A 21,228-nucleotide genomic window follows, 5' to 3' on the forward strand; every position below is an offset into this window, starting at 1 on the left:
AAAGAAAGAAAGAAAGAGAAAGAGAGAGAGAGAAAGAAAGAAAGGAAGAAAGGAAGAAGGAAAGAAGAAAGAAAGAAAGATACATGCACCCCAACGTTCATTGCAGCACTATTTACAGTAGCCAAGACATGGAAGCTACCTAAATGTCCACTGATGGATGAATGGATAAAGAAGATGTGGTACATATATACAATGGAATATTATTCAGCCATAAAAAGAATGAAATAATGCTATTTGCAGCAACGTGGATGGACCTAGAGATTATCATACTAAGTGAAGTAAGTCAGAAGAGAAAGACAAATATCATATGATCTCACTTATATGTGAAATCTAAAATACGACACAAATGAACTCGTCTACAAAACAAAAACAGACTCACAGACATAGAGAACAGACTTGTGGTTGCCAAGGGGGAGAAACAGTGAGGGAGGGTTGGATTGGGAGTTTGGGGTTAGCAGATGCAAACTATTAAATATAGGATGGATAAACTACAACGTCCTACTGTCTAGCACAGGGAACTATATTCAGTATCCTGTGATAAGCCATAACGGAAAAGAAAAAAGTTTTATTTATAGGTTCCATCCCTAACTGAGCTGGCCCATCCCCTCCCATGTTTCTAAGTGCAGCCCGAGGCTGCAGACTTCCCACCGTGGTCTTCAGCTCCAGAGCAAGCCACCTGCGAACCACCCACATCTTCCCAGGGGCTGGCAACTCTCCTTTGCTACTGATTCCAAGACACATCCAAATAGCAAAAATGTGACCATGAAAAGAAACTCAGGCATGTTCAAATCAGGGAAATAACATTCTTAGCTCTGTTCAGTACTCGCTTAATTTTACAAGAGCTTAGAGTTACAAAAAAGTTGCAAAGATCTGTACAGAGTGTACAGAGTGCCGTGGACCCTGACCCAGTACCCCTATTTCCAACTCATTAGTACCTTAGTGTGACATGTTTATCCAACTAAGGAACCAAGATGGATACATTGTTATTAACTAAAGTCCACACTTTATTAGAATTTCCCTAGTGTTCCCCTAACATCCTTTTTCTGTCCCAGTCTCCTCTGGGCTGTGACATTTCTCAGACGTCGCTGGGTTTTGATACCTTGAAAGTTTTGAGGAGGACTGGTCAGGTGTTTTGTCCCTCAATTTGTTAGTCTGTTTGTTTTCTGATGTTTTCTTATGGTTGGTCTGGAGTTATGGGGTTTGGGGCGGAAGACCCAGACAGAGATAAAAATGCCATTCTCCTCAGGTCACATCAAGGATACACACCATCAACGGGACTTATGACAAACGATTTTACCCTTGATCACCTGGCCAGTATCGTCTTTTTTTTCTTGCTGCATTGGGTCTTCGTTGCGTGTGGGCTTCTGTAGTTGTGGCACGGGGGCTCAGTAGTTCTGGCTCCCAGGATCTAGAGTGCAGGCTCAGTAGTTGTGGCCCACGGGCTTAGTTGATCTGCGGCACCTGGGATCTTCCCGGACCAGGGCTTGAACCTGTGTCCCCTGCATTGGCAGGCGGATTCTTTTCTTTTCTTTTTTTCTTTTGCAACCAAAACGTTAATCCCAAGGATTCTCACAAAACATATTACAAATGACAGCATGAAAAAAAAGATTGCACAGTAACTCAAAGTTCAGCTCTACAATATACTCTTAATCTGGCAGGACATTGGTATCTTGATAATCTCAAATTTCCAAAAAATATTACAAAGAGCTATGTATTCATGTACAGCAATCACAGAGGGGACGTATGACCTAACTCAAAGGTAAACTAACTTCCTTGAAACTTCTTAGATTTTAAACTCCCTGGACAATCTCTTGTCCGGTGTGAAGACTAGTGGAATTTTTAAACCTCTAATCTAGGGTAAGGGTGCGGCTTTCATTTTTACCTGCTGGCTTGGGTTCACAGCACCTTTTAAAGACTGCTTGCTTAACTACAGCTGCATACCATATCCCAGCTACAGAAAGTCTTTTCAATGTTTGCCAGTGTTGTTTCCATAATAGTAAACATCACACTTTAGGTGGGCAGGAGTTAGAGTTTTATTATCAGTCTAGGCAAGACCAAAAATTCAAAGCAAGTTCAATTTTGCTTAAGGGAACATTGTAAGGTAACAATTCTTCATATTACATGCCTCCCAGGACCCATTTCAAACCATAGAGAATGACACCTTTATGTGTCACTGTCCCAAGAGACAAACAAATGTGAACAACTAAAACATTTAAAAAGTGCACCAAGCTTCGGAAGTCTCAAACAAAACTTGAATTTTCTGTACATACTCCTGCCAAATGAAGTTATTGCCTGTACACCACTCCTCTTGCAAAGTGGTCTTCTATTTCCTTTCATCTGACCTAGATCGGCTAGGAGACCTAGAGAAAGATCGGGACGGCTTGTGATTTCTCTCTTGGGACAGGGATCTCTCTCTTCTCCTATATCTAGAAAGGGACCTGCTCTGGCTGACGGAGAAGGCTCTCCATCTTGGAGATGTGTGGGAGGTGGAGGACTCCTCCTCCCATAATCATCTCGAGGGCGACGACCCCAAGAAGGAGGCGGTCACGATTTCGACTTCTCTTTTCCCCATTCGACAGGTCCACTCTTACTCGGCAGCCACATAGTGTTCTCCCATCTAGTTCTCGGACAGCATCGGCTGCATCTCGGGGATCTTCACATTCAACGAGAGCAAAGCCGGGAGGGTTTTTAGCACCCCACACACTTCAGAGTGGTCCATAGTAGCCTAAAGCTCGTTCCAATTCAGCCTTGTTACCACTGTTTCCAAGATTCCCTACATAAACTTTACAGTCCAACGGACAGGAATCACGTTGCAAGACCCTCGTGGCTCCTGGGTTTCACGGGCCACAGGGTGGTCCCGGGCCTCTAGAATCTGGTAGCTGAATCTGCTCGCACAAGCTGTCCTGTGGGGATGCGTTTTCCCCTATGTGTCCAGCCCGGGGCCCTGCTCTCTTGGCCCGGCCTCCCGGGTGAGAGGGTGAACCCCAGCTCCCTGGAGCAGACACTCAGAGCCCTGGTGACCGGACTCACGGCTGACGGGGCTGGAGCGGCGGCTGGACACGTGTGGCCAGCCTGGTGGTGTTTGGCCCCGTCTGCAGTTCCAGTTCCAGCTGAGAAAGAGCCTCCCTGTGTTACTTTCTCCTGGTTGTGTAAGGATCCCCGGTGTCATTTGACAGAAATGTAGACGGTGTGTTCTTTCTCTCTTTTCTCCCTGCTTCCTCTCCTCCCTCTCTGCCTCCCTCTCTCCCTGTACCTCTTTCCCTGTTCCGCTCTCCCTCTACCTCTTTCCCACTCCCTCTCTCTCTCTCCCTCTGTCTCTTCCTCTCTCCCTCCCTCTCTCCCTCTCCCTCCCTCTCCCTCTCTCTTTCCTCTCCCTATCTCCCTCTCTCCTCTCTCCCTCTTCCCTCTTCCTCTCCCTCTTCCCTCTGCCTCTTTCCTCTGCCTCTTTCCTCTCCCTCTTCCCTCTCCTCTTTCCCTCTCCTTCTCTCCCTCCCCCTCTCTCCCCCCTCTCTCTCCCTCTTCCTCTTTCCCTCTCCCCTGTCTCTGCCTCTCCCTCCGTCTCTCCCTCTGGGAGGGAGTGAGGGAGATGGAGAGATGGAGGGAGCGGGAGAGTTGGAGGGAGAGGGAGAGGGAGAGGGAGAAGAGGGAGGAGAGGGAGGGAGGAGACGTCTCTCCCTCCCTCCCTCCCTCTGCCTCCCTCCCTCTCCTCCCTTTCCCTCTCCCTCCGTCTCTCCGTCTCCCTCACTCCCTCTCAGAGAGGGAGAGACGGAGGGAGAGGCAAAGACAAGGGAGAGGGGGAGAGGGAGAGAGGGAGGGGGAGAGAGAGGGGGGAGAGAGAGGGGGGAGAGAGGGAGAGCTCTCTTCCTCCCTCCCTCTCCCTCTCTCCTCCTTCTCTCCCTCTCTCCCTCACCCTCTCTCCCTCTCCCTCCCTCCATCACGTTCCCACCTTCTCCCTCTCCCTCTCTCCCTCCCAGAGAGGGAGAGACAGAGGGAGAGGGAGAGGGAGAGGGGGGAGACAGGGACACGGAGAGGGAGGGAGGGAGGGAGGGAGACAGAGAGGGAAGCAGGCACCCTCTCACCTTCTCCCTCTCCCTACCTCCTTCTCCGACTCCCCCTCTCCTCTCCCTCTGTCTCGCCCTCTCCCTCCCTCCCTCTAGGAGAGGGAGAGGGAGAGGAAGGGAGGGAGAGGGAGAGAGGGAGGGGGAGGGAGACAGAGAGGGAGAGACGTCTCGCCCTCCTTCCCTCTCCCTCCCTCGCCCTTTCCCTTCCTCTCTCCCTCTCCCTCCCTCTGTCTCACCCTCTCCCTCCCTCTGTCTCTCCCTCTCCCTAACTCCCTCCCAGAGAGGGAGAGATGGAGGGAGAGGGGGAGAGGGAGAGAGGGAGGGGGGAGAGAGGGAGAGGAAAGAGGGAGAGTGGGAGAGAGGGAGAGAAGGAGGAGAGAGGGAAAGGGAGGAAGAGACCTCTCTCTCTCTCCCTCTCTCCGTCTCTCGTCTCTCCCCCTCTCTCCCTCTCCCTTGTCTCTGCCTCTTCGTCTCTCTGTCTCTGGGAGGGAGTGAGGGAGATGGAGAGACGGAGGGAGAGGGAGGAGAGGGAGCGAGGAAGAGGGAGAGGGAGAGAGGGAGGGAGAGAGGGAGGGAGGGAGAGATGTCTTTGTCTTTCCCTCCCTCCCTCTATCCCTCTCTCCCTCTCCCCCCTCCCTCTCCTGCTCCCTGTCCCTCTCCCTCCCTCTATCCCTCTCTCCCTCTCCCCCCTCCCTCTCCTGCTCCCTGTCCCTCTCCCTCCACCTCCTTCCCTCTCCAGAGAGGGAAGGAGGTGGAGGGAGAGGGAGAGGGAGCAGGAGAGGGAGAGAGGGAGAGGGAAAGAGGTATAGGAAGAGCGGAACAGGGAAACAGGGACAGGGAAAGGGGGACAGGGAGAGAGGGAGAGGGAAAGAGGGAGAGGGAGAGCAGAGCAGGGAAACAGGGACAGGGAAAGAGGGAGGCAGAGAGGGAGACGGAAACGGGGAAAGGGAGGGGGGACGGATAGAGGGAGAGGGAGAGAGGGACAGGGAAAGAGAGACAGGGATGGAGGGAGGGAGAGAGGGACAGGATAGGGCAAGAGGTACAGGGAGAGAGGGAGGGAGAGAGGGAGGGAGAGAGGCAGAGGGAGAGATGGAGGGAGAGTGAGAGGCAGGGAGGTAGAGGGAGGGAGACAGGGAGGGAGACAGAGAGGGAGACAGGGAGAAGGGCTGATGGGGGCTCCCTCCCCCTCCCGTCCTCTGCCCACTGCTTTCTCTTTTTTCTGCTTCAACAAAGACCAGGCGCCTTTTAGATCAGCCCTGAAGTCAACGTTGATGCTTGGGACGGCCTGACCTCCCCGCTGCCTTCCAGCCCAGGACCACAGCTGGGAGATGAAGTCTGTGGGGCCCTGGAGGGGGGCGGCGGCGGCGGCGGAGGTGGTGGAGGCAGGCACCTCCTCTGACGCCCAATCTCTCCTCGTTTATGAGGCAGCCGCCAGCTCCCCTCCCTGACTCCCCAAGATTTGGGGCCATTTTAATATGTGTCGATAATGCCATGAGCTACTATTTAACTTTTCCACGAGGACCCATCTCCCGAAATGCAGTGGTTTTCAGGCTTGGCTGCACTAGAGAACCCCCAGGGAAGGGAGAGATGTCTGTACCTCCCTCTCTCTCCCTCTCCCTCCGTATCTCCTTCTGGCTCTCTCCCTCTCCTTCTGGGGTGATGCCCGATGAGCTCAGATTCGCAGATGTTCCCCCCATCCCCTCTCTGTGCCTTGCGTGGGGCCTGGGCCTTCTCACTGTGGCCCGGGAACAGCCTCGACATTCAGACATCGGTTCCTGCAAGGACACTTGCGTTTGGTCCATACCGCATGTGGCTGCAGTCTGTGCTTCTCCCGTTTAGCATCTTCAGTAGATGGGGGCTGTGCATGAGCCCTTCATCTTCCCCGCAGACACCACTGGTGCTTGCTCGGCCTCGCGGGTGATGTCCACGGGGGACAGACCTGTGTCCCCACCTTCTTGGGCTGCAGACAGGCCACGTTGGTCCTGTGGTGACTGGGGGCTCCCAGGAGAACCCCACCGCAGACCCAGAGAGGTGGCCCCAGAGAAGGTGGCGTACGCCTGGGGCCAGGCCTCACCAGCCAACCACGGGCCACCTGCAGCAACAGGTCTCTCGCCGTCCAGGAGCTGGGTGTTTGGGCGCCGTGGGGATGAGCTGCTGTCTGCACGGCAGCCAAGTTTGTATTGTTGAGCCCGGGGAGGCCCCTGGGTGGCTCCTGGAGAGCCTGGTCACATTTCTTCCTGCCCTTGGCCTTAGAGCTCATCATGGTTCACGCCGTTTCTGGTTCCAACAGGACCTGTGTTCATAAAGACCACATGTTAGGACAGCACCAAAGTGTCTAGAAATCCAGGCCAGGAGGAGGAGGGAGGGGGTTTGGCTGTGCCCGCCAGTGGCCTGAGAGCCCTCCCACCCATAGAGACCTGGCCCGGGGCCTGTGGGGAGGGCGTGGCCCACGGTCCCCAGCGCTGGCTGTCTCTGGGTTCCAGGAGAACTGCGCGATCCTCGGGGAGCTGGTAAGGCTGCAGGCTCAGAAGTCCCGCCTGCTGGGATTCAGGACGCGTGCCGACTCTGTGCTGGAGATGAACATGGCCAAGACCAGCCAGGTGGTGGCCACTTTCCTAGGTAACCCCGCCTCCCCGAGTCCCAGTGGGGACGGGGGTCAGGTGGACCTTGACTGGACGTGGTGCTGCCTGAGACCCCACTGTGTCAGCCCTTGGGGGTCGCCTTCCCCAACCCTTCATTCTGCCTCGAGGGGCGTGGGGTGGGGGGCGGCTGGGCGGCTGCCACAGGGACATAGCTGAGCCTCTCCCCTCCGCCCGCAGATGAGCTGGCCCAGAAGCTGAAGCCCCTCGGGGAGCAGGAGCGGCCGTGATCCTGGAGCTAAAGAAGGCTGAGTGCCAGAGGCGGGGCCTGCACTTTGACGGGCCCATCAACGTCTAGGACCTGCGCTACTACATGAACCAGGGGGAGGAGACGCGCTACCACGTGGACCAGTACCTGCTCAATGAGTCCTTCCCCATGCAGGTGGTCACGCGCGGGCGGCTGGGCATCTCCCAGGAGCTGCTGGGGCTGACCTTCGACCTGGAGGAAGGCACCAACATGCGTCACGAAGATGAAGATGTGAGGCTCTACACGGTCTGGGACGCGGCCTCGGGCAAGGTCATCCATCAGCAAGTTCTACCTGGACCTCTACCCTCGGTGCATGCGTGGGGGAACCTGTCGGCCGTGGGCCGGGGCTCCTCTGTGGTAGCGGGGCCTCACCCGCGTCCCTCCCCAGGGAAGGGAAGTCCGGGCACATGGCCTGCTTTGGCCTGCAGCCGGGCTGCCTGCAGCAGGACGGGAGGCGCCAGATTGCCATCGCGGCCATGGTGGCCAACTTCACCAAGCCTACGCCCAACCCGCCCTCCCTGTTGCAGCATGATGAGCTGGAGACCTACTTCCATGAGTTCTGGCAAGCGATGCACCAGCTCCGCTCCCAGGAGGGGGCGGGCGAGGGGCTGAAGGCAGGGGGCGGGGAGGGCCCGGGCTCTCCCGTGGTCCTCAGGCAAGCCCTTGCCACGGGATTCTTCCGCTGATGTCACCCCGCACGAGGCGACGCCCTCGGTGTCAGTTTCCATCATCAAACCCCACGCACTGGGCGCGTAAACAACGGAAGTGGATGTCCTCGAGACTCTGGAGGCTGGAAGTCCCAGATCAAGGAGTCAGGACTGGTTCCCTGCATGTTAAATACAGGTATTCAAGAGTTGCCTTTAAAAAAGACAAAATAGAAGAAAGGAACGTTGCATGCAAGGCTGGTGACAGGCGGTGATGAGAACCAGAGGTTAGGCTCTGGGGCCGGGAGCACCACGCCCTGTGAGGCCCTGGGGCTGCTGCAAGTCTCGGTGGAGGCTCAGCAAGTCCCAGTGACTTCCCAATGTGGGGGGGGTCCCCAGATGAGCGTCTGGGCCCAGGACCCAGTGCTCGTTCAGTCTTCCTGCAGTCAGCCCTTCTTCCTGAGAGCGATGCTCTCACAGACTGCAACCGGAGCGCGTGGGGACACTTTACTGAGCTGTGCAGCCGTCACTACTGCCCTGTTCTGGAACATTTCCCTCACCCCAAAAAGGTCCCTCACGCCCTTAGTTATCATTCCCTCCCCTCCCCTGTCCCTGACAACCAGGAACCCACTCTGACTCTGTGGATCTACCTGTTCTGGACGTTTCCCCTCAGTGGGGTCACACCCTGTGTGTCCTTCTGTGTCTGACTTCTCTCGCTGAGCACCGTGTTCTCACGGTGCATCCACGTGGCAGCGAGTGGCAGGGCTTCACACCTTTGCGTGGTCGAGAGCCGGAAAAAAGACAAACGAAAAGAAGGGCACGTTGCCTGCGACTCTGGTGACAGCCGGGGATGAGAACCAGAGGCTAGGCTCTGGGGCCGGGAGCGCCGCACCCTGTGAAGCCCTGGCGCTGCTGCCAGTCTCGGCGGGGCACGAGCAGCGCCGTCCCCCAGGAGCTGCTGGACAAGCTCATCAAGTCCCGGCTGGCCAACCCCCGTGCGGCCGGGCCGAGGGAAAGGAAAGGGGCTCCCGGACCGCCCGGCTGGAAAGCGCGGCCTGGACACAGTGCCAGCGCCCCCGTCTCCTTCCTCCCGCCCTCCAGGCCTCTTCAACCTGCGCCAGATCGTCCTGGCCAAGGTGGACCAGGCCCTGCACACGCAGACGCCCTCGGACCCGGCCTAGGACAATGCCCGCCTCTGCCAGGAGATCCTCGGGGTCCCAGCCACGCCAGATAGCCAAGCGCACGCCGGGCCCACCTTAGCGGTCGGTTGGCGGCTACTGCCCAGGTCAAGAGGATCCTCTGGTGGTGTGTGAAGGGGGACCGACTGACGGGCTCTGGTCGAGGCCTGCTGACCTCTGGCCTCTTCCTGCCTGGGTTCCTGGGCTGGTCCCTCCAGCTGTAGCCCGCGGAGTCCGAGGGTGGGCTGGGCGTATCTGCACGTGCTTTCTGGAGAGCCTGGAAGAGGCAGGAGAGGGCTTCATACCCCGGACGGAACACGTCGACGAGGTTTGCCCGTGCGTGTCGGTGCGGAGACGCAGTTCACTCCCTCGTGAGCGCTTTAACCCGCGCTCTCCCCGTGCTGGAGGGCGAGCCCTGACTCATCCCTCGGAGCCTCGGGCAGCTGTCCCTGTAAGAGGCTTAGGGGTGAACCCTCGTGAGCTTCAGCAGAAAGTCGGCAAAGATTGATTTGTGTCCCTCCACTGAGTTGCCCGCAAGGTCCCCGTTTTCTAGAAGTGTTGGGCCAATACTCCCTCTAGTGGCAGGGGACTCAGACAGGGCTGCTTTGAGGCCCCAAGCTCTGGGCTCTGGGGAGGGGGCACAGAGCGGCCAGGGGGCCGGGCAGGAGCCTCTCCGCGTGTGTCCCAGGGACCCACCTGCCTGCGACCTTCGGCCACCTGGCAGGAAGCTATGACGCCCAGTCCTATGGCTACCTGTGCAGCGAGGTGTACTCCGCGGACACGGTCCACACACTCGTTTCAAGCAGGAGGGCGTCCTGAGTGGCAAGGTGAGAGGCCGGCCTGCCGTGCAGACCAACACGGAGGTCCTTGGCCTGGGCCTAGATGCTTGTGCCGCCCGCCTGGGCCTGCCAGGCTCTGAGGGCCCTGCCCAGAACCCCCTGCTCCCCTGCCCTTTGTTGAGTCACAGCAGAGGTGGCCACACCCACACCCTCCGTGAAGGGGGTGCTCCACCCTCCTGCAGCCCCGCCCCCTCTCCTCACGTTGCCATGGACTACAGAAGCTGCATTCTGAGGCCAGGGGGCTCCGAGGATGCCAAGGGCATGGTGAAGCTCTTCCTGGGCTGTGACCCCATGCAGGACGCCTTCCTCCTGAGCAAAGGGCTGCAGGTTGAGGGCTGCAAGCCGCCGGCCTGCTGACGGCACGGGGTTTTGCCCCCCCAGGCGGGCCGGGTGCCTTAGCGCCCCGTCGGGGCGGGGGAGGGGCCGTGTGTCCTCCCAGCCCCCGAGTCCCCGGCGGCCGGCCTAGGGCAAAAGTCTCCACCTGGACGTGTCTGGAAAGCCTGGCATCAAGGCTCCCCCTTGTTGCACTAATGCAATCCCTTCCTGGGGAGCTTTCCTGGTAACAAAACGGTTCTTTGAAAACGCAGCCATTAATAAAAAAGACTCTACTCCTGGTCTCTGCCTGCCGTCCCTTCCACCACAGGAGTGGCATGGGGGCCGTCACCCTGGGGGGAGTTCTGACCTTGGTCGGGGATCAGCCCTGGGGCCGTGGTGACGCGTCTGGGTCACTGGGAGACGGCTGAGCTGTGGGGTGAGTTCAGACGGGGATGGTGCCCCGCACCCCGACCGGGCAGGCTCTCCAGTGAGGGGGTGTCAGTTTCCTGCCGGCCTCTCGCCCGTCACTGTTTGGCATCTCGGGGGCTGTGACTGGCTGGAGCTGGTTCTGGCGGTGGGCACAGCTGCGGGAAGCCCGGCTGTGGCTGTCCCTGTCCCCGTGTCCTGTCCTCCTGCTCACGGCCGGCCGGCTGGCTCCCTCTGGTCATCGGCAGCTGCTGAAGTCTGGACCACAGCAAGGGGCCGCCTTCCTGGGTCCTAGCAATTCTTCCCAAAGGCCTTAGGGATGTGTTTTGGTGGCAGTAGGAATTCAGAGAGGGTGCTGCACCACTGGAGCGGTAGGGTGGCTCTGGACCGTCCCGTGTGTCCTTCCCTGGCCTTTGAGCTCCTTGGGAGCCCTGCCTCCACAAAGGACGCCAGGCAGCGGAACGAGGGCGCGGGCGGCGCCCCGACCTTCTCCCCGTGGCCCAGGCGGGCAGGCCGTGCCACGCTCTGTCCTCCCCTCAGCCTGCCCGCCCGTTCTGTTGTTATTTTACCGAAGAGGACACAGACATTCAGAGAGGCTAGGGTCCATGCCTGAGGTCTCATATCCAGTAAGTGTCAGAGCCGGGGTTTGAACCCAGACAGCCTGTCCCGGAGACCGCGCCCTTACCTCTACACAAACCACCTCCTGGTTCCCTTTATCAGCACAAGACTCATTTCCCTGACAAGCCCAGGCCCCATAAAGGCAACCCTGCCTCCCCCACGTGACCAGCCCTTGCCAACTACTCACCCCAGTGGCAGAGGGACGAGCCACACAGGGGACCCGCCCATCTTGGCCATGGGGACACAGACACCCACTCACACCCAGAAGGACCTCCTCTTTACCTTAGGCCACACGCCCATGCCGAAGGAGCTGCTGTCTGCCAGCTGGTGCAGGTACAGTTCTGTCCTGGAAACAGAGAAGGGACCAGAAGTAAGGGAGGACCCACCCACACCAGTGGCCTGGCAGGGCAGGTGGGCATCATGGCACGGGGCTCCACAGAGTGCCCCAGGTGGCCCCGGGGTCTGCCTCAGGCCCTGGCCCTGCCTCCCGAATATTCCTCACTTGCTGCCCTCAATGGGCCCTTCTTAAGTGAAGGCCTTCCAGAAGCTTCCTTACTCCTCAGTTACCCTGCTCTGAAAACTGGGAGTTTCCTCCCTAATCTGCCCTCTCTCCAAAGGGTAAGGTGCCCCTCTGGCCTTAGCCAGGAGGCTCAGGACAGGTTGGGCCTGCCCTTCAGACGGGGGTGGAAGGCAGGAGACAAATGATGGGGGACGCAGAGGCAAATTGAAAATTATCACCCCTCGCCTGGGGTGAGCACTCCCTGGAGCTTCACTAGATAGAACCTTACTCATTCGTTCAACAGATGAGGAAACCAAGGCTCAGAGACAGGGAGCCACATGTCCAAGAATTCCCAGGAGTCAGCGAGGGGCAGAGATGACTCCCTGGGCCACCTCCCCCAGAAGGCCCTCCCAGATGAGTCTTGTGGCTTCTCTGCTGTTCCACCTGGTGCCTCCTCGCCCTGAGCTACCTCAGGTGCACCCAAGGCTCTCACAGAGTTTAGGAGCTTCTGGAAGATTTGGGGTCTGCTGTTCCTTGCCCACCTCCCACGCTGCTGTCAGAACCTGTACCAAAATGTCACCGTCACAGCAGACATCCACCACCACCCCCCAGCGTGTATAAAGAGCCATATGTGAATTATCTCACTTAATCCTGTAAGGTCAGCAGTCAAGGTACTATTTCCACTTTACAGAGGAAGAAACGGAGGTTCAGAGCAGGTGACACCTGGCCAGGTTCACCCAGCCCAGGAGCAGTACCAGGCAGCAAGAATCAGAGGCCAGATTCCTAACCACTGGGCTCCACTGCCTCTCACCTCTGGGCAGAGGCAGGGCTGGGGCCCTGGAGAGCGGAGGCCCTTTGTCTCACTGCCCTCGGCTGTCCCTGCTCAGCCCAGTCGCTCACCTGAGAGCCAGGTCCAATCCGGATAGCATCTGGGAGAAAACCTCGAAATTGCCTTCCCCTTCCAGCTGCCGGGCCACGTGGCTCTTCTCCAACAGCATCGTCTGCCAGGGGAGAGGACAGGCGCCGGTCAGCACGAGGCCCCGCTAGGCTGCCCGCACACCCCCACCAACCCCCAGGCCCACTCTTCGAGGCAGCACCTCAGGCCCCAACTTGGCTGGACGCCTCCAAATCAAAACGTGCCAGGCCTTTGTCTCACTGATTCAGCGTCCACGCAGGCAATCAACGAATGCAACGGGCTCATTCCGATGAAGGAATCCAAGGGTACTAACAATTAACCCAGAGCCGCCCTCCAACACACTCTTATGCAACCGAAGCCCTTAATAACTTGACCCACATGGTGATGCACGGTAGACTTTCAGGGCCGGGACAGAAAGGGATTTATCGTGCACCAGCGAGTCTGGGTATTCTCCTAGCTCCGCATACAAACAACCCTTCTAATAACCTAATCCTGTTTTCTGTTCAAACAGAATGTTGGCGGGGGCGTGGGGGGGGGGAAGGGGAGGAGCCAGGTGATTTCAGAGAGAGGAACAAACAGGCCATGTGCCTGTCACACACGGGCTGCCGCAGAAGGCCAGCGAGCGCCTGTTTAATTTCAGCTTACGCTTTTAAGACCCAGCTAATGAGCGGCTGAATTATGTATCTACTCATGAATATTTCATCCCTGTGATACTCCGAGGCACAGACGAGCTGGCCTGCTCCGGGAGGAGATGTCTGGGCACTGAGTGAGGTGGGGAGGAGCTGGCCTTGGCCTGGGGAGCGATGACCATTTAGACACATTCCAGGGTCCCAGCTGGAGGCGTGGGCCCTGCTGAGTGGGGCTGAGGCTACTGCAGCCCCAAAGAGCCCCCTCTCCCTCCCACCCAGAGGCCTCACCTGGAGCTGGGCGGCCGTGACTCGGCCTGTGGCGTTCAAGTCCAGTGACATCACCATGGAGCACCGGGTGGCACGGCGGCTGTGGCCGGTGAACACGGAGCCAAAGGCCCGGAGGACAGTGAAGGTGGCTCGAATCTTCTCCACTGGTGGGGCACAGACAGGGCATCACCCGTGGCCCGGCTGCTGCCACCCCCACCTCTCACAGGACCCCATTCTGGCCCCAGGCCCCAGCAGGGGCCCCTCCACTCCCCCAACTCAGCTCTAAGCCACACCTCTTCCGCTGCTGGGCTGGCCCTGTGCTGCAAGCAGGGGCGCGGGGTGAGCAAGAGTGAGCCCAGAAGGGGAGATACACACACCTAGGATTGGTACGATCTGAGTGACAAGGGCTGCCCTAGGGCCTCCTGGGCCTGGTGGAGTCTAGGAGGAGGGCAGAGCATTAACATTCTTGGACCTGCTGTCGGGGAACGCCCATCACAGCCAGCTCAAAAAGCCCAGCAGTCCCAAGCTTTTTAACATAACTATTTAACAAGCACCCACTATGTGCTAGGCACCTGGATACAGCCTAGCCTGACTCCCACTCCCCCAACACACACTTTCAGCAGATCTACATTCTGGGAGGGCCTCTCCTTGCTGTATCCCCAGCTCCTCACAGGGCTCTAACCTGGGCCAGGTGCAGAACAGGTGATCAATAAAGCATTGGAATAAGCCCAGTGGAGAAGCAGGATAGTACAATGGTTAAACAAGCTTGAATATGGCCTCTCCCCGTTGTTAGTCACCTGATTTGGAGCGAATAAATTAACCTCCCTGTGCCTCAGATACCCCATCTATAAGATGGGGGTAATAATAGTACTTACTTACCTCATGTGGTTGCCACAAAGACTAAAAGATTTAATAATGTAAAGTGCTCAGAACATGCTCCAAATGTGGTGGTGTTAGTATTGTTTGTTATTATTAGAAAAGCAATACTGCCTGGGCCATATATTCTCAGCAGGGGGAATACTGCCCCCAAGAGGGCAGAAACTGATTCTTGAGGATGGGGGCAGTTTTCCTTTCTTATGTATAGAATAGAGCACAGATACACACACACACACACACACACACACACACACACGTCTGTGTGTGTCTGTATATATATACACACATACACACACACTGCATAAACAAATATATGGTGAATCTATGGCATTAACTTTTCATGGTGGGAGACGATTAGGAGAAAGAACAACTAAAAAGGCTCCTCAGAGGGGCAACAATACATTGAGAACACTGGCCCAGGGGTAACAGCTCTGGAGCCAAACTGTCTGTGTTTGAATCTCGGTGCTAGGATGTATGAGCTGTGTGGCCTTGGGCAAGCTGGTTAACCTCCCTGCGTTTTAATGGCCTCATCTATAAAATTCAAATAATAATAATGTCTACCTTATAGGAATGTTTTAAATAATAAATAAGTTAACCTGCTTGGAATAGAGCCTGGCGCGTAAGTCCTCAGCAAGCATTTACCACGATCCCCATCAATATTGTAATTATTATCACCAACTGACACTATTTTTTATTGAAGTATAGTTGATTTACAATGTTGAAACTCTTTCTTTAATGCCCAGCTCAAACATCATTTCCTCAAGGAAGCCCCCCGGCCCCTTCTCTGTGCTCCCTCCGCCTCTCCCCTCCCCAGCTCGGCCAGCAAGCGGTGCAGAGCACTGGAGTCTGGCACAGATGTGCAGCTGAGTCTCCCTTCCGGCTGTCAGTGCCTCCTTGTCTTTGTTTTTACTTATCGGGTCCTCTGCACAGTCCAGTGGGCTGTGCGCTGCACAAGGACACCACACCTAAGGGCACAGCATTTATATCAGATAGCCATAGGCCTGTATACTTATTAGGATGATGGCCCAGAACGTGGTGGTCAAGTGTTTGGTTCTAACAATGTCAATGCGTGACGACGGTTCCACATGTGGCAGTGAGTGTCTTAGGCAAGGAGTACCTGTTTCTAATTCACACAAAAGTACCCAACAGACTAGGGGTGGCCCTGCCCAGAAGCCAGCACAGGGTCTGCACACAGGTGCTCAGTGAACGCTAGCTGAGCAGATATAAGAAAGAGCCGCCCAGCACCCCCTCTGACTCTCCCTTCCCTTCCCCCACGCCACCGCCCCCACCACGTCCCAGCTGCACGTCACCTGGAGACCACTGTACCTGAGACCCTGCCATCCACACTGCCTGCCATCCCCACCAGGTGCTCCAGGACCTGCTCGCAGCAGGTGGTCTTGCCAGCACCGCTCTGGCCCAGGGCCACGATGCTCTGGTCCCTCTGCTGGCTCAGCAGAGCCCAGTACGCCCGCTGGGCCAGGGAGCCAACGTGGGCGGGTAGGCCATCCCAGCAGCTCCTGGGCACCTGCAGGAAGAGCGCCGGCATCAGCCTTCCCACCCGGCCAGGGCCCAGGGAGCACTCCACAATGCTCCAACCCGGCCTCAAGCCCAGATCCACGTCCATGCCTCCCATCCTACTCCAGCCTTGTCAGAGACGTCGTGCATTTTTCTGGGGAGAGCCCAGCCTGGAGATCTAGTCCTGCCACTGGCTCGCTGTGAGTCCTTGGGCAGCCTTGGACCCTGCTCTGAGCCTGGCCTCTTCTTCAGCCAATGAGAGGCTTGAACTAAAGCTGCATTAGCTCATGGGGCTCATCTCACTTGCTACACAAAGGACTGGATCGTACCTGTCTGAAATGAAGCAGGTGGATAAAATGGCTCAATTGATGAGTGACGTCTGCCATGGAAACAGAATGGGGCATGGGGGAATTGGCGGTACGTGTGCTATGTATTTGCTATAACAGATTTAGATACCGGAAGCCCCTTTGACTTCATTCATTCATCCATCCATACATTCATTCACTCAGTAAAAAAAAAAAAATTCATTGAGTGTCTACTACATAGCAGGCACTAACCCAGGCACTGGGGGCACAACACTACTCAAGGCGAATAAAGGAAATCTCTGCCAACCGTGAGGAGATATCATTATACACCTATTAAGATGGCTAAAAAACCGGTTTTTAATTTTTTTTGACACACTACCAAGTTCTGGTTAAGATGCAGAGCAAGTGGAATTCTCCCACAATGCTACACAATACAGCCACTCTGGAGAACAGCTTGGCAGCCTCTTTTACAGTGATACGTACACTCGTCATCCAACTGAGCAACCCCACTCCTAGGTATTTACCCAAGAGAAATGGACATTTGTGTTCACCAAAAAACCCTCTGTCACTGGTTATATTGAGTAGGTATTCAAAATCATCAACAACCTAGAAACAACCCAAATGTCCCTCAACTAAAGAACTAAGATAACCAACCACCCTGGTTTTAGCACTGAAAGTCCCATGTCCCAGAAAAACCATTCCCTCCCACGGAAACCAGGACAACTGGTCCCCCTCCGAACAGATAAACAAAGCTGTGCAATAAAATACAATAGAATAAAAGAACTAACGGCTCACAGCTGCAACAATATGGGTGAATCTCAAATGCGCTGTGCATTGTGATAAGTGGAAGAAGCCGATTCCAAAGGTTACACGCAGTACAATCCCATTTATATGACTTTTCAGAAAAGGCACAACTAGGGAAAAGGGACAAAAGAACAGATTAGTGGCTGCCCAGGGCGGGACATGGGGGAGGGGATGACCACAAGGGTATGGAGAACTTTTGGGGGTGATGGGAACTGTCCTGTAATTGATGGCAGAGACAGTTTCACAACTATACGTGTTTGTCAGAAACTTACAGAAGTGAACACTAAAAAGGGTGACATTAACTGTATGTAAATTATACCTTAATAAACCTGACTTAAGACAAAAAAAGCCCTGCCTGTAGAGCTTGCTTTCCTTTGGGAGAAGACAGATGATAAAAAACCAACTAATTAAATTATACTGAACGGGAGTCATTTGAAAGCCATGAGCTTGGATGAGATCACCAAGGAAGTGGGCGTTTAAAGAGGGAGACAGAAGAGGTGTAGGGATGGGGCACCCAGACTTGGAGAGATCAGGGACCAGCAAAGGAGGCTGAGAGGGAGGGCCAGCGGGACAGAAGGAAAACCAGGAGAGCGGAATTCCTGAGCTGCGGAAGGGAGTGATGGCAGGAGGAGGGAAGGACCAGCCCCTGAAGTGCTGCTGAGGGTCAAGTCAGAGGAGGCCGGAGAATTGTCCACTGGGCTTGGCAGCATGGAGGTCACTGTGACCTTGACAAATGTCTGCTTAGCGTGGTTTTCAGGGAGAACGGAAGAGGGCGGTGGAGGTAGTGAGGGCAGTAGAAAGGCACCAAAGGGAGCAGGGAAACGGGCCTGGCTGGAGGAGGACCTTGGAAGCCCAGGATGCTAAGCGGGTGACAAGTGGGCTAGCATCCACCCTCCCAGTGGCTTGGCAGGACCAGGGGCACAAACTCCGGTGTGGCGGCCCTCCCCCTCCCCGAACCCCCAGCCTGGGGCTAAGGAGCACCCCCAGTGCACTGTTGGCCTTTCCTACCCCGAGGCCCCCAGGAACAGCAATGAGTCCCCATCCTGACACAAATCAAAAGGCTCACAGACCTACTAGAGAATGGACCTGAGGATATGGGGAGGGGGAAGGGTAAGATGTGACAAAGTGAGACAGTGGCATGGACATATATATACACTATCAAACGTCAAACAGAGAGCTAGTGGGAAGCAGCCGCAGAGCACAGGGAGATCAGCTTGGTGCTTTGTGACCACCTAGAGGGGTGGGATAGGGAGGGTGGGAGGGAGGGAGATGCAAGAGGGAAGAGATATGGGAACATACGTATATGTATAACTGATTCACTTTGTTACACAGCAGAAACTAACACACCATTGTAAAGCAAGTATACTCCAATAAAGATGTTAAAATAAATAAATAAATAAAAAAGGCTCAGCAGGACCCCAAACCTGGCAAAGTAGGACAAGCCGCCACACTGGCTGGACACAGCCTAAGGGAACGCAGCGGGCAGGGGGTCCTGAGGTCCGAGCCTCGGAGCCACCTGCCGCTTTGGAAACATAAAGTTCAAGGGCCAGGCTATCCCAATCGTCAGCCTTCTCAGGCCTGCAGGGGAACAGGGAGGATTCTGCAGACCCAGGCCCCACAGTCACACACAGGTACCCCCTGCATGCTTGCACACGGGCATGCTCAAGGGCACACGCACCCAACAGCTGCAGAGGCCTCTGCACACAGGTGTGCCCATCTACACCCCACGCAGTCACAGCACACTCACCCCAAAAGAGGCCTGCACCCCCAGGCACGCACCCAGCTCCCAGCCACCCGGCAAGCCCAGACCCCCCAGTGAGAGAGGCCCCCAGCCCTGCCTGGAGCCCTCCTAGCCCATCTTCAAGGAGGCCTCAGTCCCAGCCTCACCGCAGGTCTCTGCTCCCACCTGGTGGCCATTTGAGGAACCAGAGGGGACTCAGCCAAAGACAGAAGGAAGCTGTGGGTGTGGGAGGCAGCGTGACTTGAGGGGGACCCACGCCCACCGCAGGGTTACAGGGGCTTAGGGGGATCACGGGACTCAAGTTCCTCCTACCAGGTTGGGTCCCAATCCCCGCACTTTTAGGCTCTTTGACCCAGGCCGTGTAGCAGACGCTGCAATCGAGGACAGTCACGGTCGAGAGAACTGGGCTTGCGGAGAGACCTGTGACAAACACCCCTCCCAGGGGCCCCTAAGGAACCAGAGCAGGCTCTCGGGGCCTTGGGCTGCAGTAACAGAAGCACAGCCTGCCTGGCAACGGAGGGGAGAGTGCAGCGTCGCCCTTCCAGGCTAATGAGAACCTACTGTATAGCACAGGGAACTCTACTCAATGCTCTGTGGTGACCTAAATGGGAAGGAAATCCAAAAAAGAGGGGATATATGTATATGTATAGCTGATTCACTTTGCTGTACAGCAGAACTACGCTCAAATAAAATTAATTTTTAAAAAAAGGTGCCTTTTGTTATGTTAATGAGGTGACTTTTGGAAAGCCAAATATATATGAGATGACCAAATATATATATATATATATATATATATATAATATTTTTTTTTCCTTTCTAGATTACCAGTTTATTATAAAAAGATCTAACTCAGGAACAGCCATATGGAAGAGACGCACAGGGCAAGGTATGGGGAAAGGGGTGCAAAGCTTCCATGCTGTCCCACCTGGCACCTCCCTGGGTACACCAATCCAGAAGCTCTCCAAACTCCATTCTTTTTTTTTTTTTTTTTTAATAATTTTGAAGAACTTTTTTTTAAAATTATTTATTTATTTATTTATTTTAGTTGTGTTGGGTCTTCGTTTCTGTGCAAGGGCTTTCTCTAGTTGTGGCAAGCGGGGGCCACTCTTCATCGCGATGCGCGGGTCTCTCACCATCGCGGCCTCTCTTGTTGCGGAGCACAGGCTCCAGACGCGCAGGCTCAGCAGTTGTGGCTCACGGGCCCACTTGCTCCGTGTCATGTGGGATCTTCCCAGACCAGGGCTCGAGCCCGCGTCCCCTGCATTGGCAGGCAGACTCTCAACCACTGCGCCACCAGGGAAGCCCCAAACTCCATTCTTTTAATTTCACTGAAGCTTCGTTATGTAGACAGGATTAACTGATTCAACCTCAAGCCCCTCTCCCCTTCAAGGGGGTGGGGGGGAGGGTGGAAGAGACTGAAAGTTCCAATCCTCTAATTCTGGTTGGTTCCCCTGGCAACCAGCCCCTTCCTTAGGGGCTTTCCAAAAGTCACCTCATTAACACAAACTCAGGTGTGGTTGAAAGGGTTTTGTTATGAATATCAAAAGACACTCCTATCTGGAAATTCCACGGGGTTTAGAAGTTTTGTGCCAGGAATGAGGGACAAAGACCAAATATATATTTTATTATACCTACTGCCTAATACTAAATCTTACTGCTAATAAGGTAAGTACAATTAAAACTATAGTGAAATACCATTTTCACCTATCAAATTGGCCACATGGAAAAGTTTGATATTACTCTGTGTTGGTGAGGATACTGGGGAACAGGCAATCTCATACACTGCTAGTGCAAGTATGAAGGGCAGCATCTGCTGAAATTTTCAATGCATATTTCCTTTAATCCAGCAAGTCCACTTTCGTGGGCAATTCAGAACCCTCTCTAGAATAAGGGTCAGCAAATTTTTTTTTTTTCCAGAAAGGGCGAAAATGTAAATATTTTAAGGTTTGGGCCACGTGGGAGATGGCCAAATATATATTTTTGGTCTGAATGACCAAATATGTATTTTTCTTCATAAATCACAATATTGCACCCAGCTCAATAAAAATCTCCAAATGCTTTGCACATCAGCTGGCTTTGACAAGTCTTCACCTCTCCCCCCACCCCCTTCCTCTCTCCCTAAATCATGCTCTGAGTGTTTCTTGAAGAAATAGAAAAATCTTGGCTCCTCCAGCACATTGCCTCTCCACTCTCCATATTTGTGGTTGCCTCACTGACCCAGGTTGGCCACACGTCCCTTGCCAGCCACCTTACAGCCTGGTGAGATCCTGGACCTCCCAGATGGGCCTCCTGGCCTAGGGATGACCAGTAATATTTCTCTCAAATGCTAGCATCTACTGATCTGTAGTTGGGGACTGCCTGGAGTGTTGTATTGAGAAGGATCCTGAGCTATGGCTGAACTAGCAAGAAAGTGTGTGGTGATTGACTAGCAATGTCTGCCATGGGCGCAGGAATGGTTCGGAGTGGTGCCTGTGCCAAGTATTTGCCATTTCCAGCCTGGGGCTTCCCCTGCCACAGTGAGGCAAGAGGCTGGTCAGTCTTTTGCTGGGAGGCTCCCCTGACTGCTCCATCACAGGGCTGTCTTTCTACCCCTGCTCCCTTGCTACCTGGAGTTTTGCTGTCTAATACGGCAGCCACTAGCCACATGGGGCTATTTCAATTTAAATGAATTAAAATTAAATTAAAACCTCAGGGGCTTCCCTGGTGGCA

The 21,228-nt window shown here is 55.1% G+C and overlaps 2 pseudogenes; one reads left to right on the forward strand and one right to left on the reverse strand.

The window, feature by feature from the left end:
- Positions 1 to 2,140: 2,140 nt before the first annotated feature.
- On the reverse strand, positions 2,141 to 6,324 carry LOC132368064 (serine/arginine-rich splicing factor 3-like; annotated as a pseudogene).
- On the forward strand, positions 6,323 to 9,965 carry LOC132368147 (thimet oligopeptidase-like; annotated as a pseudogene).
- The last annotated feature ends 11,263 nt before the right edge of the window (positions 9,966 to 21,228 follow it).

The sequence above is a fragment of the Balaenoptera ricei genome, chromosome 1, assembly GCF_028023285.1.
Source record: "Balaenoptera ricei isolate mBalRic1 chromosome 1, mBalRic1.hap2, whole genome shotgun sequence".
Classification (NCBI taxonomy): Eukaryota; Metazoa; Chordata; class Mammalia; order Artiodactyla; family Balaenopteridae; genus Balaenoptera; species Balaenoptera ricei.